Genomic DNA, 19,449 nt, shown 5'->3' on the forward strand with positions numbered 1-19,449 from the left:
ACACCCTAAACGGCATTTCCTAAAACAGGAAACATCTCCGGTGATCTCCGGGGACCCTAGGAAGCCAGGTCTTGGGCCTTTCCCACTCCGTCATCCCAGCTGTATTTTCAGCTGGGGGGCGGGGGATGGGCTGGCAGGGGGTGAGAAGAGACTGTGCAGGCTGTAAGCAAGGAGTTAGGCTGGCCCTCAAAGAGACCTTACTGGTGTTAGCCAAGTGACATGTTTATATTCTTAAGGAAGTAATTGAGGAAGCTTTCCAGAAATCCAGGTGTCTGTGAATGAGGCTAGGCCTAACCTGCTGGACAGTTTCATTTCAACCTGAAGTGACGGAAGTGTGTGTGGGGGGGCGGTGTAGGGAATAGGTTATACCTTCGTGGTATGTGGAACCTTGATTCTCATAATAGATGTGTCCATGAAGAGTGTGTTTAAAGGAGACTTTTACGAATCTATAGACATGAAGGAAGCTAACTGTAGTGTGAGCTGTTTAACACAACCTGAGGTGTATCCTTTTGTAAAGTAGGCAATCCTTAGTTTTATTGTTTAGTTCCCAGGATCAAAGAGCTGGATCTAGAAGGGATGTGAGGAAGTATAGCGTCCAACCTTCTCATTTTACTCTCAGGGAAACTGAGCCCAGGGTGGTGAAGTGATTTGCCCCCAAAGTCACAAAGATAGAAAGTGTGAGAGGCAGGATTTGAACCGCAAATTTCCGATTCTACAGTTAATTTTTTTCCCCTTCTTGCTGCCATTTCCTCATGAACCTCTATTTTCCTATGATGTTTTGATAAAGCCATGTGATATTTCTATATAATTAGGTTTGGGACATTAAGAGAGTGAGACCAGAGGGGGTTGGCCCTGAATATCATCCCTGTTGGTTGGTCATGGTACCTGATATTTCTGCTGTTTGAGTTACTTGGCAGGGGGGGGGGGTGGGGGGGCGGGGGGGGCGGGGGGGGGGGGCGGAGGTGTTAAGGATGACCCTGGTTAAAATTCAAATATCACTTACTACCTTCTATGTACAAGGCATCATGTGAAATGCTAGGATACAAGGATGGCAAAAACAAGACTTGCCCTGCCCTCAAGGTGCTTCTGTATCAGTGAGTCAAAGGAACATCCAGGCACATAAGAACATAGAGATAAGTCGGATAGAGCATCATTTGAAGGGGAAGAGAATGAGGATTTCACAGAGTAGGAGGTACCTGAGCTGAGTTTTAAAGGAAGTCAAGGGTATCAGATGTCGGGGGGGGGGGGGGGGGGGCGGGGGGGGGGGGGAGAGCACCTTCCAGGCAAATGAATAGAAAGGCAAGAGAGATGGTCAAGTTTGAAGAACTGCTAGGTGTTTTAGAGGTGGAGCCAAGATGGTGGAGAGAAGCTAGGAAGTTGCCTGAGCTCTCCCGAGTGTCCCTCAAAAACAATATTAAATCAAGCCCCTAAACGGATTCTGGAACTAAAGACAGAGAGACACAATCTTCTTACTTGAGATAATTTAGAAGACTTCAGGAAAGGAACTGCTAGTAATTCAGTGCAGAATTCAGTATAGAAGGAAGTAACATGCCATAAGCCTGGAAAGGTAAGTAAGAGTCAGAGTGTGGAGACCCCCTGTCATAGTTTATTCTAGAGGCATCAATCACCTTCTAGAAATTTTTTGATCCAGGAAATGATACATACAAACCTGTGGCTTAGAAAGATGATATTGGCTCTGGTGTGTTTAAGATGCTGTTCTAGTAGTCTGGGTCAAAGTGATAGCTGCCCAAAGGTGACTGGGAAGTATGGCGCTGATAGATGGGAAAACCAGGAAATGCATTGGAGGAAGGGGTACAGTTGAATTGAGTTTTGAAGAGAGCTGGGAAGTTCCAAGAGTCAGAAAGAAGGAAGGAAAGTATTCCAGGCATGGGGAGATGGATCATCACCTAAGAAGGACAACAAGTGGGCCTGTTTGACTAGAATATGGAGGGCCCAAAGGGGAGTCACATGTAATAAACCTGGAAACATCAGATAAAGACAGAATGTAAAGGGCTTTAAATGCCAAACACAGGAGTTTGTATCTTATCTGGGAGGCAATAGGCAACCACTGAAGCTTGTTGGGAATGGGGGTGACATAATCAAACCTGAGTTTTAGGAATATCTACAGAGATATTCTGGAATTGGATAGAGAATAAATTAGAGGGTGAAAGAGACTAGATACATGGAGACCAGTAAGGTGGTTACTGAAACAATCAAGGCAATAGGTAATAAAGGCCTGAACTAAGATGGTGTCTATGTGATTGGAGACAAGGGGATGCATATTAGGAATGTCTTGACATCAGAATTGATAAGACTTGGCAATTGATCACGTATGAAGGATGAGTGAGAAGGAAGTCAAGTATGATCCCCAGTTTGAAAACCTAGTCAGTGGAAGAATGGTGATTCTCTCAACAAAGATAAGGAAGTTAGGAAGGGGACTTAGGGGAAAATTAGGGGGGGGGGAGCCAGATGAGATTCCTTTTGGCTATGTTGAGTTAGAGATACTTATGGGACATCCAGGTAGAGATATTCAGTATGCAATTAAAGATAGGGATCTAACACTCAAGGGAGATGATGGCTGGATAGATTTGGAATTCATCTACATAGAGATTGTCACTGATTGTAGTTGAACTCAAGGTGGCTGATGAGAATACGAAAGAGGATTGGGCTAGGATAGAGCTCTGGGGCTTACCCATGCATCATGGACAGTATAGAGATGGATAGTCCTGCAAAGGTCACTGAGAAGCATCAGTCCCAGGTAGAAAGAGAATCATAAGAGGGAAGTGTCATGAATACAAACCCAAGGAGAGGTGAATATGCAGAAGAAGGGCTAGCTAAGAGGATGAAACATAGCAGAGAGGTGGAGAACAGTGAGAGCTGAGAAAAGCACATTGGATTTAGCAATTAAGAAATCACTGGTAAAAAGAGAGCAAGCAGGGGGCAACTAGGTGGTGCTGTAGTGGATAAAGCACCAGCCCTGGATTCAGGAGGACCTGAGTTCAAATCTGACCTCAGACACTTGACATGTACTAGCTGTATGACCCTGGGCAAGTCACTTAACCCTCATTGCTGAGAGAGAGAGAGCGCACAATAATATTGTAAAGAAGAAGGAGGAGGAGGGGGAGGAGAGAAAGAGGGCCATTGAAGCATTTTTAAAATTCACAGAGGCAAATAGAACAAAGATCAGAAGGAAAGACAGCTTTGAAAATAATGTTTTGAATTTTTAATTTACTTGAAAGGAAAAGAAAAATGTACATAATAGAGATTTTTTTTTTATAACTTTATATATAAGCCTTATAATTTGTTCTACTTTGTTTGTTATGATGCTTATTTTATTTGGGGTTTGTTACATTCAGAATTTTTTAAAAAATCATTTAAAAGCAGGCACTGATGACCTTGGAGAGAACATTTCCAATCAATCAAGTGGTGGGAATGGAAGCCAGATTGTAAGAGTTTGGGAAGTGAGTGGGAGGTGAGAGCTTGGTACTTATGCATGTATCAAGCTTTTTCTCAGAGTTTGGCTTTGAGAGAGAAGAGAAAGATAAGAAGATGACTTGAGGGGATGATAAGGTCAAATAATAGGGTTTTTTGGTTATTGTTTTTGGAAGGGGGAAATCTGGCTATGCTTGTAGAGTTGGGAATTATCTGCATTGAGATGAGAGCTGAAACTTGAGGAGCTGATTAGATGACCAAAGGGGTGAAGGATATAGAGAAAAGATTAATCATAGAATCTTAGAATCTTTGGATAAGAGCTGCAAGGGACATCCTGGGCTATCTCAGGTCACTGGACAGAACCTTGAAGGACACCTAAATTTACAGGGTGGGAGATAGATAATGAACTAGCAAATCAGCCTAAAAATTATATTAAATAGGAGAACTGAGCTAAGAAGGGAAGGAATATACAGCAGTATGGGCTAGTCAGTTTATCAAAAGATTCATAGAGGGTGGAAGATGAGGATTTAAAAAAAAAAGATTAAATTGAGCAGTTATTGGTAACCTTTGGTGTTTTGGGTTTTTTTGGTGGGGCAATGAGGGTTAAGTGACTTGCCCAGGGTCACACAGCTAGTAAGTCTCAAGTGTCTGAGGCCAGATTTGAACTCAGGTCCTTCTGAATCCAGGACCAGTGCTTTATCCACTGCTCCATATTGGAGATAGTGGGTCTGTGCTTTCATTGGTAGAGGAAATCTTCAACTAAGGCAATCCTTTCTACCCAAGCAGATCAGCACCTCCTCTGAAACATAGAGTTGCAAACTTTGAGAGAACATTTTCAGTTGAGCAACGGGATAGGAAGCCAGATTTCAAAGGGTTAAGAAGTAAGCAATTGGTGAGGAAGAAGAGCAGTCTTTCTAGGATTTTGAAAATGAAAAAGAGGGAAAGATTAAACATAGCTGAGATCTAGACACCTCTGTAGGTTAGATGCATATAGATGGGAGAGACTAAAGATGAAGCCAAGAGAGGTCTTGGCCAAGGGCAGAGGAGAGGCCATGACATAAAAGAAGAACACGTCCATGGTTGTTCTTTGTACAGTGCAGTTTGAGTCTGTGCTATTACTGATTTGTTTATCACATGAATGTGAAGGCGTCAGTCACTTTTCTGTCAGAAAAAAAATGTTCCTTGAGGGGAGGGACCATGGGACAAGTATATTTTGATGAGGTTGGCCAAGCTCCTTTGGAGAGCCCTGCTTGGCACAATCAGGCCCTTTGAAGTTGCCGATGTCAAGAGAGACGGGGAATAGGAAGGGGAATAGAAGGTACACAAATTAAAGCAAGAGAATCCCCAGTGGAGCTGGATGATTTCTCAGTTTTGCTTAGGGCCTGCTTAGATGAAGTGGCTTCTGGTCAAGAGCCAGCAATTTACAACAACAAAGAAAAAAACAAACTTGCATCATGAAATAAAGGCTGGTTCTTCCATAGTTTCATAGAGGTCAACTATTCCAATAATGCCTCCCACTCCCATCTCATGAAGAAACCGAGAGCAGAGTTTAAGTGACTTGTCTAAGGTCCCACAGGGCACCTTTCAAACTTGCAGAACTCACCCTGCCAAGCTATTTTCCAGGCTTATGAAAGCTGGCAGGTTGAGCCCCACAGAAGGTCTGTTTAGTATCTGGTTCCCAACTTCTTACAAGGAAGGAAGAGGGCCATAGCAGATATGCACTGACTTATTGTTAAAGGGGAACCTTACCAAGGCATATCCTATGGTACAGTAGTTGTCTCATTTCTCCTTGGTCTTTATGTATATAAATCACTTTTGAGGTACTTAATGTCAGCTTTCTCCAAGTTTGTGCCAGATTTCCATCTTGTTTTCACTCCATTGTGGGTATGCCTGCCACCCTTCCTTATATCTAACTGTTACCTCACCTTGGTGTTCTTCGTACCCAACCTGAGCTTCATGCCCTCACATAAAATGATGGTCAGCACTTTTGATTATGGTACCAGTTCTCAAATTCTTATTCTATGCATAGGGCCTGATAATATGTTTGTCTGTGAGCCTTTGGTATTGGTGGGATACTATACATGGTGGCAAATTGGGTTCATTTTCCCTAGGAAGTAGGCTCCCCAGTATCCCATTAGCATGAATAACAGGTATTTGGTGAGAATTTTTTTGGTCCCCAGGTTGGAACCACTTAATGCCAACTCTCTTTGACACTTAAATTAATAAAAACGATTTCAAATTGCTTAGTGTATGAATCATGCAGCCTCTGATGTGTCAGATATTGATGCCAATGTTGAGGCCTCTTATACAAGTTTATCTGCTAACAAAGTAGAACTTTATGGGGAGAGTACATCATGAAAGAGCAAATGCCAATTAACAAAAGTAGGCTAAGTATTATCCATCATACTGATAATATCAACATTTCATCAAGTAAGTCCCATTTATAGCATCTGATAGTTGGCACGAAAAATTTTGCCTGGAGACAGTATTTACAAATGAATTGATTCATCTTATTCCCAATGCTTTCCAACACATTAAAAAATCTACCCAACATGCTAGATGGGAGAAGCTGTTTTTTTAACGTTGCATTTGACCACTAATCTTTCCCAGGGCATGGTCCTTTGTCTCATTGAGATGGACAGATAAAACTCTCTAGTTTGAAGAAAACTGGAAAGAGAGTTAGGAAATCAGGATTCTAGTATAGTACTGTCATTTATTCTCTATGAACTATGAAAGTCATTAAAAAAATCTTTGTGACTCAGTTTCCCTATCTTTAGGGAACATGAAGATAAATAGCTCTGCTTTATAGGAATCTTAATACTTAACATTTAAATTTTTCAGGTTAAACATGCTATATACTCTTTTCCCTTTTGGATATTTAAAAATACTATAGAGAACAAAGTTCCAAAGCCTGAAATATTTTGGATTAAGTCCTGCCTCTTAACACGTACTCTCTCTGAAACTTAGGCAAGTCACTTAGCCTCTGGTTACCCTAGACAATTCACTAAGACTATAAGAGGCCAAGAAGTTGCTGGCCTGCATTCGTACAGAGAGTTTCCTGATCTTGGAATTCTATGTGAAATCATAGGTTCAGTCCCCATTGCCCATAGTCCATGGATCTGTGATCTCATGGATATTGTTACTCCCTCCACCAGTACACGTCACATCTATCTATGCCTTCAGATCAAGTGTGAGTTATCCTTACACATTCGAAAGTCCATCAGTGAAAAATTTCCACCCAGCATGCTGAGTGCCTTCCCATGATTCTTTGGATACTTTTTTTGGAAAGAAGGCTAACTCTCAGATTGTTAGTCCATTAGCCCTCACTGTAGCAACAAGACTGACCGGGCTACTTTCCAGGTTAATAATGCTTTTGTTGGTTAGAAACACATACAAGTTCTTGGTAATATGCTGCAACCTGCTTACACCCACCTTTGGGTCACCTGTAATAGAGATTCTTCTGCAATCCTTGTGTTTGCTGATTAGAAGCCAGTTGGGGAGTATTCCTGTTAAGCATAAAAGAGAGGGCTTCCATAGAAGTGAGAAGCTTGAGGATGATTTAAAGTTCTGTTCAGTTTTGCTAATGTGGTTCAGATAGATTACTGATATTGTGTGAATCTGGGCCCAGTTATTGTCCACCAGGTTCAGGCTTTATGTACTGGTGAACTCACCAGTTCACCCAATTAGCTTAATCCCAGAATCCAGGGGCTATGCAAAATCCATCACTTTATCCAGTGGGGATGAGTTAGCCAGCATCTTTTTAATTATTGTGGATCTCATTGAGAAGTCCTAACGAGAACTTCTCCTCTATATGGTTCTGTGCATGGAAACCTGTATGTATTCTGCTCATGTCAAGCATATTGTTGACACACATACCCAAGAAAGTCAACAATAGAAAGATTCCATATACACCAAATATTAGTATGAGAACTTTTTGTAATGGCAAAGAACTGGAAGCAGTGTAGGTCCCCATCAGTTGGTGAATGGCTAAACAAATCGTGGTACATGAATATAATAAAATAATATTGCTCCATAAGAAACAAAGACTATGAAATATTCAGAAAAGAATAAGAAGACATACGAACTATATGAGCAGTATAATAAACATAACCAAGAAAATAATATTTTAATGGCTATAACAATGTGAAAAACAAAAATAGACTAAAATTGAACACTGTGCATATATAATGACCAAGCTTGGTTCTAGAAAAGAAATGAGGGGATGTATCTTCCCTTCCTTCCTTCCTTGTGGAAGTCAGTAACTGTGGTTATAGAATATTGTATAAGCTGTCAGACCCTGTTAATCTGTTGCTGAACTATTTCTCTCCCCTTTTCTCATCCTTCTTATTAGGGTTAGCTTCCTCAATCAGGGAGGGGGAAGTGACATTCTAAAATTAATGTAATACACAATCAAAAAGCATCAATAAAGTAATATAAAATTTAAATGATAGAATATACTTGTTACATGAATAACCCATTCTCGTAAAGATGAAAAAGCAGGCATATGTGTCGGTAGTTATTGATGCCCTCTTTATCATTTTGTTCAGGGGTTAAAAATCCAGTCCATGATCTTTTCTATTCATTTGGAATCTCTCCTCTTTGAGACATCTTGAAAATGAATTCCTGAGTGCTTTTAAAATTGTGTTGCTTCCAGCACAGATTACTTCTGTATCTGTTTGGTCAGGTCCCACCACTTTTCCTGACTTCATCTTCTTAGGTGCCAGTGCCACTTTCTTACATAGTCTATCGAGCACTGATGGGTTCGGACCAGAGATGGTAGCTGAGCCATTGTTGGTGATGAGAAGGGTTTACCATGTAAAAGGGGGCACATCCTTTCCATCTCATATCCCACAATCCATTTTTAAATACTAGGACAAATGGCTCTTGCCCATTGATATTGGTTCAGTGGCAGAATTGCCATAGGGAAACACAATACTCTTGCTCTAATAGTTATGATTATCATTGCTTATAGATTATAGGCAAGATAATCCCTTTATCTGAAACATAACTACTTCTGGTGTAAAATCCCCAAATTGGTGAAGAGCTTGTAAGATTAGCACAGAGTTTTAGAGGAAGTAATATATTTTGTATACCCAATTGAATTTCCAGGATGGGTTTAAGAAATGCTAAAGAAAATGTGGATATTCAAGTTGGAATTTGGCCTTGACCCTGGCTTTATAGCCACACTAATAATTCTGGCAAAAATGAATAATTCCCAGTAGGTTAAAGCCAGATATGTAAAGACATACATGCTTAAACTTCACTTTCAGATCTCATGTCTATTGTCAGAAAAGTTGTATATTCCAAAAAGAACTAGAGACAGGAAAAAGTAACAAATACTGTAAACTCTGGGATTCTCTTTCAAGGCAGACTAAGAGAGCTGGGATAGATTCCAGGTTATTTCTCTGTGAAGCACATTTTTGCCCTTCTGCCATCTTTGGGCCAACTGAAAGGTACAAGGAAGAGCCCTGAGATGCCAGCATAACTTCACCCCCTTTTGCCTCCATTTGCTTCTGAAACCTGAACAAGATTATTACATAAAAGAAGGAAGAGTCATGTTCTGCTTGCCTTCGAGTGAATGGGTGAAAGTTACCATGAGGCTAGTGGTTGGTTGTTGTCCTCTGTTCTTGAAGAGAACCAAAATGGCATCACTATGTTAGAGTCGAGTTACAGTGTGTCCGACTGTGACTGATCAGACCAATACCAGCTCCGAATGCTCTACCAAAGGTCAGGCACAAACAGTCCATTTGAACATTTGGCATGGATTCTCTAAGTAAAGGCTAACTGTAAACAAAGCTCTCTAATAATTAGAAGTATCCTTGTGTGCAGTGGGCTGCTTCAGGAGATCTTTTATCAAAGGCCTCATAATCATTTGTTAACCTAGGGATTCTTGTTCAAATGTGAGTTAGATGAGATTGCTTCTAAGATCCCTTCCAACTGAAAAAAAGTCATGTTTATTGCCCATCCCCAATGGAAAGTCTGATCTCACACACACACACACACACACACCTATTCACATATAAATGCACATGTGTATACATGTATATATTTATGTGCGTACATGTATATGTGCATATGTCTTTACATAGGTGTATATACACATACATGCATGTGTGCATGTACACATGCATGTACATATACACATGCACACATCCATCCATCCATATACAAACACACACAGATTATTTAAATGGGAGAAATGGAAGAAAAGACCCAACTTTTGGCCAGCTTTAGCTAGGCTAAAAAGAGGGTCAGTATACTTTATAATATGGTTTACGGAAAGTGTGCTTTTCAAATGTTCCCCCTCTCTCCCCCTGGCTGGGTATGGCATTTCTCTGATAGTTGGTTTTTCCATCTAATCCATTCCAAATGTCTCCAGCTCTTCCTGGGGAGAAGGGACCTCCCAATGAACTCAACCTGTCACCAAGTTTACTGAGTGTTTTATGCAAATCTCAGATAGGAATATGATGAGCATCTTTGTGGGGAGGTTATCTAAAATAGGTATCCCAGAGTGACAGAGTGTGACTAAACCTTCCATCCTGCAATTGTGCTACAAGCCTCCTTATCATCTCACTTCTTTTTTTCAAAGTATCTCCACTTGGATGTCCCATAAGCATCTCAAACTCAATCTGTCTGAAATAGGAGTTACCTTTCTCACCCCTCCAAGCACAACCCTCTTCCATACACACACATATACATCCATATTGGATTTATCTCTGTACATGCTTTCTCCCCAGTCATTTCCTTGAGAGAAGGGGTTATTCTATGTGTATCAGGATTTTATTATTAACTAGCACCTAAAGAAGTGGTCATCAAAGAAAGGGGCCTTGGCTTCCAGCAGGATGGGTATGGAATGAGCACAAGGGGTAGACACGTTATCACAGAATAGGAAGCTGGGTTGAATTCTTCTTACAAGAGACAATTGAAAATTTTGCATCTACCATGACCCATCTATCTCTTTCACTCATTACAGCTCAATGTTCCCCTACTCTGGCCCCTCCCTCTACTGTGTAATCTCCCATCCATTTTCCTTTTGCCCTAGTGTGGGCCCTCAGTAAACTAACGTTCACTGGGGCACCTGCATTAACACCCTCTCTACCTCTAGGAAGCCCACACTCTAACTCCTGAGGTCACCTCGTGGCTCTTCTAGCTATGCATTGACTGGCTCTGTTCTCTAGGTTATCAGCCAGTAAGACTCCATCTCACCGTTTTTCTTTTTCTGGTGGATAAAACAAGTCATATAGAATGAAAAGGTGTGGATGTCTTTCAGTCTGTATCACAGACATCATTTCATGTTTCTGTTGAGGGCAGCCCCATTCTCTTTCAGTCATCCAGGTTCACAACTGTGGTGTCAGACTTGATTCTCCCTCATCTTAACGCTATAACTGAATGGTTGCCAAATCTTGTCACTTCCACATCTTCAACATTTCTACATTCTGAACATTTGTCCCCTTCTTTCTACTCACATAGCCATCATCCAGGTCTCATCATTTCTTGCCAATACTATTGCAGTAACTTTCTAATTGGTCTTACTGACCCATCTTCCCATTTGCCAAGCCATTTTCTTCACAGTAAACAAAATAATTTTTTCCAAAGCATAAGCCTAACTATCTCACTTTTTAACTCAATAACAGCAGTGGCTATATAGCTATTGATTTTAGGATAAAATATCACATAATTTTCATACAATGCTTTTTAAATGTCTAATTTTGTGTATTATATAATCGATATAATTAAACTTATAACCAACCCATGAATAAGAAAATATGCACAATAAATAAATAGCATGGTTGGACTGACCTATGAGGACCAATCTTTGAAGTGTGTGCAGCCATTCCCTACCTGGTTTTAGTCTGGGTGACCATAGGATTGACTCAGGCGTTTATAGCTTGTGCTATTGAAAAGTCTTCTCATTGGCTGCAGACCTGGAAAACCGGTAGCCCCAGGACATACAGAGTTGGAACTGAGTGATTATACAAAAGAAGTGACCCAACCCTTCATCACTCTCTTTTCTTGTGGGCTCTTTGAGGAAGCAAAATGATTTGGCACTGGTTAAGTATGGAAGGGACAGGCAGTAGTAGTTCATTATAGTCTCAGTGGTGAGTTTATAGACACCTCTTTTTCTTCAAAATTGAGTTCTGTATTCTGAGGACATGGTCAGGCAGCAACCCCATGAGGATTTCAAGGTCTCAAGAGATTTCAGGATGACTGAAGGCATTTTCCCTTTAACCAGAACCCAAGTAAAAGTTAGGAGAGAAAGAATGCCCACAGCAGGAGAGAAGAAGTTGGCTAAATGAAGAAGTAGTCTGACACAGCAGAAGAATACCAGGTCCAGTTATGAGAGTCATCTACCATAGCCCAGTGTGAACTCATGAATGTTCACAAAGAGGGGGAAAATAAAGAACTTCCACACACCTGGGTCCAGAGATTCCATTTTGCCTCAAGTGTTCTCTATCCTGATTCCTCATTGCCTTTGTTTTATTTTTTGTTTTTTTTGTTTGTTTGCTTGTTTTTTTTTATTTTTGGTGAGGCAATTGGGGTTAAGTGACTTGCCCAGGGTCACACAGCTAGTAAGTGGTAAGTGTCTGAGGCTGGATTTGAACTCAGGTCCTTCTGACTCCAGGGCCGGTACTCTATCCACTGTGCCACCTAGCTGCCCCACCTTTGTATTTTCAACACTAATACTTACTCCCCACCCCGTGGCCTCTCTGTATTTGTGGAAGAGTATGTGCAAGGTTATATGGAAAGAGGGAGATACTTGAACTACTTGTAGATAATTACTTTCAGTAAGAAGATATCCCTGGATTACTTCATGTTGGAGACTTGTCACTGTGTCATTATCATATATTTAGCAGTTGGACTTTAAGTTCAAAAAGAAAATGAAGAAAAACAAGTGGAAGAAACCTGCTTCTGTGAAAACTTGCTCAGAGAAAGGTAATCACCCAACCTCTATTATCATTGGCAATTTTCTCTGTTATTGTTATTGACATAGTTGTTAGGTGTTCATCTCATTCTCCAGCCCTGGCATAGTCTATTTATGTTGGAAATTGATTGCTGGGAATGTCACAGAGTAATTTACATAGCAACTTATCATAATTAGTTATCGTTTGCAGTTTCCCTAATGTGAGCTGCCTTTTATGCTCAGCAATTGTTTTCTCCCCTGTATATCCACATAAAGCAGCTGCATGTGCTCCAATCCCCCCTCCAAACTCCTCACAGCAAAATGTGCAACTGTTTATTTTTTTTTGTCATTCAGTTAACCTGTGAAATCACAAAAGGTTTTTAACTGAAGTTATAAATAGAATATTTTCTTGAATTCATTTAATCAGTTAGAATTAAATGAATAAGGGGAAAATTAAATGTACTCCAAGTCCATTACCTCTCTATCTGGAGGTAGGTGGAGATGGATAACATGTTTCAACATTAGTCTTCTAGGATTGTGGTTGGTTGCCAAGATCATCAGTGTTCCTAAGTGCTTCAAAGTTGTTTGTTGTGACAGTGTTGTTACTGTACAGATTGGTTTTCTGGTTCTGTTCACTTCACTTTGCATCAGTTTATACAAGTCTTCCTAGGTTTCTCTGAAACTGCCTCTTTCATCTGAATCAGATTTCCAAGAATTATCTTCCTAACACATTAACAATGGGGCTGTGGAAATCACATCATTTTGGACTATTCAATTCAATAACCATTAATGGAGAGCCTACCATGGTGCTAGGCCCTGAGGATATGAAGACATAATCAAAACAATACCTGCTCTCAAAATATTTACATTCTGTAGGTAGAAAACAATATGTACACAGATAAGAATAATACATGGGTATGTCATGAACCCTTTGGAAATCTCATGAAGCCTATGGACCCCTTCTCAGAATAATTTTTAAATGAATAAAATATAGTCTTTTAATAAAGGAAACCAATTATATTGAAATGTAAATATTTTTTAAAAGTTCACAGACTCCATGTCACAAACCTGCTAGTTACAAAAATATATACAGAAGAAATATGCATTTATACATTTACATATATGTATGCATATATATAAATATACATAAATATAGTAATTTTTAGGGTAGGAATTAGTTCTAGCATGTACACAAGATAAAAAAAACACACTCAGAGAAGTTAGAGTTGTTTATTTAGGTGATCTTAGTGGTGCATCTTCAAGCACTTTGCTAGACATCTGTCCCTTGACCCAACATGCCCATTTAGGAAGTTTAAATGATCAGTCTATTCTCTTGTCATCCAATTGGCCAAATAGGACTAGAGAGCATTGATTTGATCAATTATTTAATCCTTGGCTATTGACCTGTTCAGTCATATAGACTCTGTCTAAGACATGCTTCTGTGTCCAGGAGAATCCCTCTGTCCCTTTCCATCTTTCACTTGGGGGATATTATAGCTACTCTGACAGGGAAACCAAACTCATACAAGTTTTCCCAGGACTAACTCATGGGTTCATTAGAATTCTTTTGGGGTGGAGGTGATGGTACATAAGCAGAGGTATCAGATGCCATTTCATACCATTAATGTCTGACTAGAGTTTGGATAGGGGTGAGGGTGGAGTCTTGCTGGCAGAGAGTTCATCCAAATGACCAGTGGATCCACAAAGCTAAGTAAATGCTTACTTATAGCTCTTCCTTTCTTGACTTCTTCCCATAGCATCCAAGTGACTGCTTTTGACTGTGTCAGGGGTAAAATGTGGTGGTTTCTTACACATAGCTATTATTAGTCTGTTCTAATTATGTAAAAAATGATTTCCTCTGATGACATTTTCTCCTGAACCCATTACTTTAGTTTTCTTTTTTTTTTCATAAAGCTTCTCCCCCACCCCAACCCCCACCACCCTATGCTTAAAATTGTGGTGAAATTCTAAGATGCTGAGAGATGTTGAAGTTCCCTTTATTTAATAGAGGTGACTAGTGATTTGACAGGAGTGGTTGACAGGTTTATTTTATCTGTGTGGCAGTGGGAGTCTATTTTCAGTGTGTGCAAAAGTATAAGGACTTTACTAAGTACTGAATAAATTTTACTTTGCTTTGATTCCAGGCCCAGCTCAAATGTTTTAAAAACTCTACTCTGGGTCATCAAATTCATCTCCCTGCTACTTTGCAGGGTCAATAGCTTCAGTTGGTGCTGAGCAGAGTTGGTTGGATTGGAATGGAGGGTGCTGTAGATTAAAAGTTCCACGTATATATAGATAGATGTGTGTGTGCGTGTGCTGTCTGGAGGGGGGTGGCAGTGATGGAAGAGCCAGCCAAGTGGAAGCTGAAGACGGATGAATCTGTTAGACTATTACCCAGACTGGCATGGGCTTCAGCCAAGAAGTCTCCTTAAGCAACCTTCTTTAAGCCTCAGAAATCTGCAGGGGACCATTTTTCCTCTCCTTTTCTCCAATGATGATTTTTCATTTTCAGTCTTTGGAACTATTTCATTGCCAATTTCTGAGTAAGTGATCTTTGTAGATCTGGGGCTGGGGGCGGGGAGTGCTTGGGCGGCGAGGGGTGGGGGGGAAGGTTATATATTTGGTGGCTTTGGGCCAGAGCAGAGCAAACCCCACTAAATGGAATTTCTTTGCCCGAATGTAAAGATGGCACTAAGAGGACTTTTTTATTTTTAAAATTTTTTGTTCAGAGAGTGAGGGTTGGGGGAGGGAAGTTCAACAGCTAACCTGGGTTCCCACAGGGAACAAGGAGTCAGAAATATGTCCCATGGGGCGGCTAGGTGGCACAGTGGATAAAGCACTGGCCCTGGATTTAGGAGTACCTGAGTTCAAATCCAGCCTCAGACACATAACACTTACTAGCTGTGTGACCCTGGGCAAGTCACTTAACCCCAATTGCCTCACTTAAAAAAAAAAAAAAAGAAATATGTCCCATGAGTTTTCAAGCTCCTTGAGGGCAGGAGCTATTTTTGCCTTTCTTTATATAAGCAGAGCTTAGCACATAGTAGGTGATTAATAAATGCTTGTTGACTTGAGTTGTAAATGGAAGTGACAATGCAGGGGAAGACTTTTGCAAAGGGGTGGAATAATAGTAGAACATGGGATTGTGGACAGAGCATGCTAGAGTAAGTATCATGAGAACTGGATTCTTGCTTCATGTTTCTCACTAACAAAATGTGTCACCTTGAGCAAGGTCTGTTCTGTGCCTCAGTTTTCTCACTTGTAGAATGGGGCAATTTCTAAGGTCACTTCTAGCTCTAATATTCTATAGTATTGAAATATTCCAAAGTGGGGACTCTGTCCTTATTGAACTGTTAGCAACTTGAGGGTCAGGATCATTTAATGCTCTCTTGCTTACCTCTTCATGCCTGCCTGAAAGATACCTGTTCCCGTAAGCTTCTTCACTGGGTTGCGATTGTGTTGACTTAGCTGTTTGAGAAGTCACATTGGGCAGAGGATGTCAGAGAATCAATATCTATTTATTAAGTTCTGGCAATCTTCAGAGTACTATGTCAGTCACAGTAAGGGATTCCAAATTACAAAAGATAGTGTTTGTCCTCAAGAACTTCCAGTCTAGTATTTTATTCATTTGTTCTTAACATAACCTAATTTCGCATTAGCATTCTTTGGACTGCCTTAGCCCATTGTTTTCACATACTGAGCTTTTAGGAAGGGTACAAAGAGCACAGAAGTGTTAAAGAAGTTGATGTATATAGTACAGAGGTAAGATTGGTCTGATTAGCATGGGATATTTATGTTGATGAGTAGAAATATGGTGATTGTGGTGAGAGAAATAAGGATGTATTGGCAAAATGGTGCTAGATTACGGAGATCTTGAAAACTAGGCAGACAAAGAAGAATTTACATTTAATATAATATAAAATATGGAGTTATTGACATTTTTGAATAGTAGTGGGAATGTGGTTTAAGGAGGCTATCTTGGCAGTGACATTCAAGATGGATTATAGTAGGAAAATTCTAGAATCAGTGAAAAACTAGTTCTAATGTGATGAGACCCTAAATCTAGGGTCATGTCAGTAATAGTAGTAGTTACTGAGAGAACAACAGAAACCCTGTCACATGTGTGAGGCAAATAAGATCATCCCCATTTTGTAGAAACAAAAACTCAAACTACCCATGGTCATATGGCTAGTAAATAGCAAGGTAAGACCCCAACCTCAGCCTGTTTTCTAAAGTGCCTTCCCAGTAGTGCATACCATATGGAAGTCACTGTGTTGGACACTGGGGAAAATTAAAAAAAAAAAACTTTAAAGTCCCTGCCCTCAAGGAAGTTACATTTCATTGGGAATGCAGGTGGAAATAGAAACAAAGGTACAGATGTGAGGGTTATTTCAAAGGCAAAGCCAGCAGCTTGATAATAGATTACACGTAGGTGATACTGTTACATAATGAAATCTAATTAAGGAGCATTTCGGAAGCCCTCCATGTTGTGTGGGAAACTGTAGTTCTTTCCCTATCTCATCTCCTGACCACTTTCCCCCAGGACCATCTTTTTCCCCTGCTATTCACTATGCAGGATGCAATCTAGCCTACAAAAATGGAACACTGGGAGAGTTAATGAAGTGGAATTTGAGGCACCAAGGATGTAGCTATGATGAACTGTCAAAACAACAGTGAAAATGTACAGTCGATGCTGCCTCTTGCTCCAGAATGAGCTCCAATTTCTTGAACTAATAAAGGCTTGGTCGTTCTGTTGTGTTTCAAAAATGCTGGTGTTTGGGAGGAGATCAGCTTGAGAGCAAAGGGTTCTCTGCTGGGCTCAGCCCCAGAGAACTCCTGCATTAAGTTTTTGATCCAATCTCAACCAACTCATTTTGTTTCTTTCCCTTCCTCTTGCAGAAACCCTCACTCTGCACCCTACCTCTCACCCCCACTTTTTCCCTTCCTCATGTAGTGGTTTTACAACCTCATTGGAACAAATAAACAAACATCTGGAATCATGTGGTACATTTAATTAAAAAGTTTGTGTTTGGCCAGAAATGGTAAAATCATGAAAAATGGCCTGTCTGCAAGCGAGGGAAGGCCAAGGGATGACGTTGTTGGCTACAAATGGCCATGCAAGGGATTGAAATTCATCGAGGTGAACACCTGCCACAGGCTGCTGGCCTCCAGGTTTCCCATTTCCAGCCATTAATATTTACTGCTCAGATTTTTTTTATCCATCCTAATGAAATTTCAATTGAGACTGTTGGGAGGGAGCTGTTACTTTTTCAATAACATCAACTTTTCTGGCTTGCATGTAATCTCTCTAAAGGGTGTGGGTTTGGGTGAGGGGAACTGCAAAGAGTTAGTGCTAAGTTGGAGCATTTCTCATCCTGCAGAGTTACCTTAATTTATGCATCCTTTTCTTGGCCCAAACTTTGTAGAATACCAACTGCTTCTGGGTCAGGACTGATTCTCTTCCTATTACTATAATCAATTAATAACTATTGATCACTTCAGCATGTCCATGACTGTGGTAGGTACTGTGTAGGGGCAACTAAGAAATCTACAGTGTGTTCCAAGCCCTAAAGGAGCTTATATTTTAGTTGGGGAGTCAAGACAAACTCATATGATATAAAGAATAAGTGGTATATTACATGTTATTGTCAAAGAGAGCTGTTCTCTAAACTCAGGGAGCTCTTTGAAAGGAGAGATTCCTTTGGACTGGTGAAGGTAGGGACTTTGAACCAACAATAAAAGAAGGATGCCCAAGAATTAGACATGGCATATGACTTATAAACGAAGAATCAAGTTGCTCTTACGAAGAATGTCCAAGCTGAATCAGAGTGACATAGAGATAATCTTTTAGATAGTGGAATGCTAGTGGATAGATGGATGGATAGACAGGGGATAGTTTCTAGAGCAAATAAAAACCTTAGAGAGAGGCTGGGTGTTATTACTTGCTAGTCAACCTCTGGGCATCATCCTAGGTCTGTCTTTGGAACCTGAAATGGTCTGATTATGCAATCATTTCACACGGTCTTATAGCAGAGATCAGGTATTTATAATACAAAATTGCCATTAACTTTAGAAAAGAAATTTTTTATAGTCATGAGACTTGGGTTCGAGTCTAAATTCACAGGTATTTACAGTATGATCCTTACATTTTCCAAGTCTTCATTTCAATGTGTAAAATTAGGGTAGGGATTCAATCTTATAGGGTTTGTTAAATTTGACATATATAAAAGTAATCTGATATTATCGTGATGCCAATTAGTTTTAACTTACAGGCTAAACTTTGCGTGAAATACAAACAAATCTGTTGCATTATTTGCTTCTAAAAGTTCTAAGAATATAAAAAAATCTATTACAGAGATGAAAACAGTAGCATTTACCTCCTTTGATATTTTTAGTTTATGACATGTTATTAAGACCTTATATATGGTTTTCCAGAGAAGAAGGTACCAACACTGTAATAAGAGAGATTAGGTTAGATGTAAAGAAGTAATTGTTAGGATTATTGGACAATAGTATGGATGATCCTTGAAGGTACTTTAGTCACAGGAGAAAAGAGCAACACCCATCCATTTGGGATAGTTAAGTAGTCTTACATGGAAGCTGGGGACTGACTTAGATGACCTCAAAAGCTTTTTGCCAGTCCTGTGTTTCCATATGACATGCTCTAAATCCGATTTTACTGTGTCCAGAGAAGTATAGTAGACCTGGAGATATAAAGACACAAATGAAACAATGACTTCCTTCATAGAGCTTACATTCTAATAGGCAAAGAGAGGCTCCTGTAGGTAAATACATCACAAGGAATATTGAGAAGGAAGAGAGTACCTAGCAACTGGGTGGGGCTCAAGGAAAGCTTGACAGAGGAGGTGAACCTGAGTAGAATCCTGAGGGATGGTAAGAATTCTGGGAGCAGGAGATGGGGAAAAGAGAACATCCTGGGCATGGGGGGATGGGCTGTGAGATGGAATGTTGAAATCAGAAGAAAACAAATGGTCCTGTTTGATTAGAATGTAGAGTATGTGAAGGGCAATCGTATGAAAGCAGGCTGGAAAGGTAGGTGGCAGGCAGACTACAGTCCTAGGGCCTCAAATGTCAAGCTGAAGGTTTTGTGTTGA

At 40.2% G+C, this 19,449-nt stretch overlaps 1 protein-coding gene across 1 annotated transcript in view; it reads left to right on the forward strand.

The window, feature by feature from the left end:
- The window catches only part of LRMDA (leucine rich melanocyte differentiation associated), a 572,901-nt gene that overhangs the window by 341,984 nt on the left and 211,468 nt on the right, over nt 1-19,449 (forward strand). The window lies entirely within an intron of this gene.

Source organism: Dromiciops gliroides, chromosome 2, assembly GCF_019393635.1.
Source record: "Dromiciops gliroides isolate mDroGli1 chromosome 2, mDroGli1.pri, whole genome shotgun sequence".
NCBI lineage: Eukaryota > Metazoa > Chordata > Mammalia > Microbiotheria > Microbiotheriidae > Dromiciops > Dromiciops gliroides.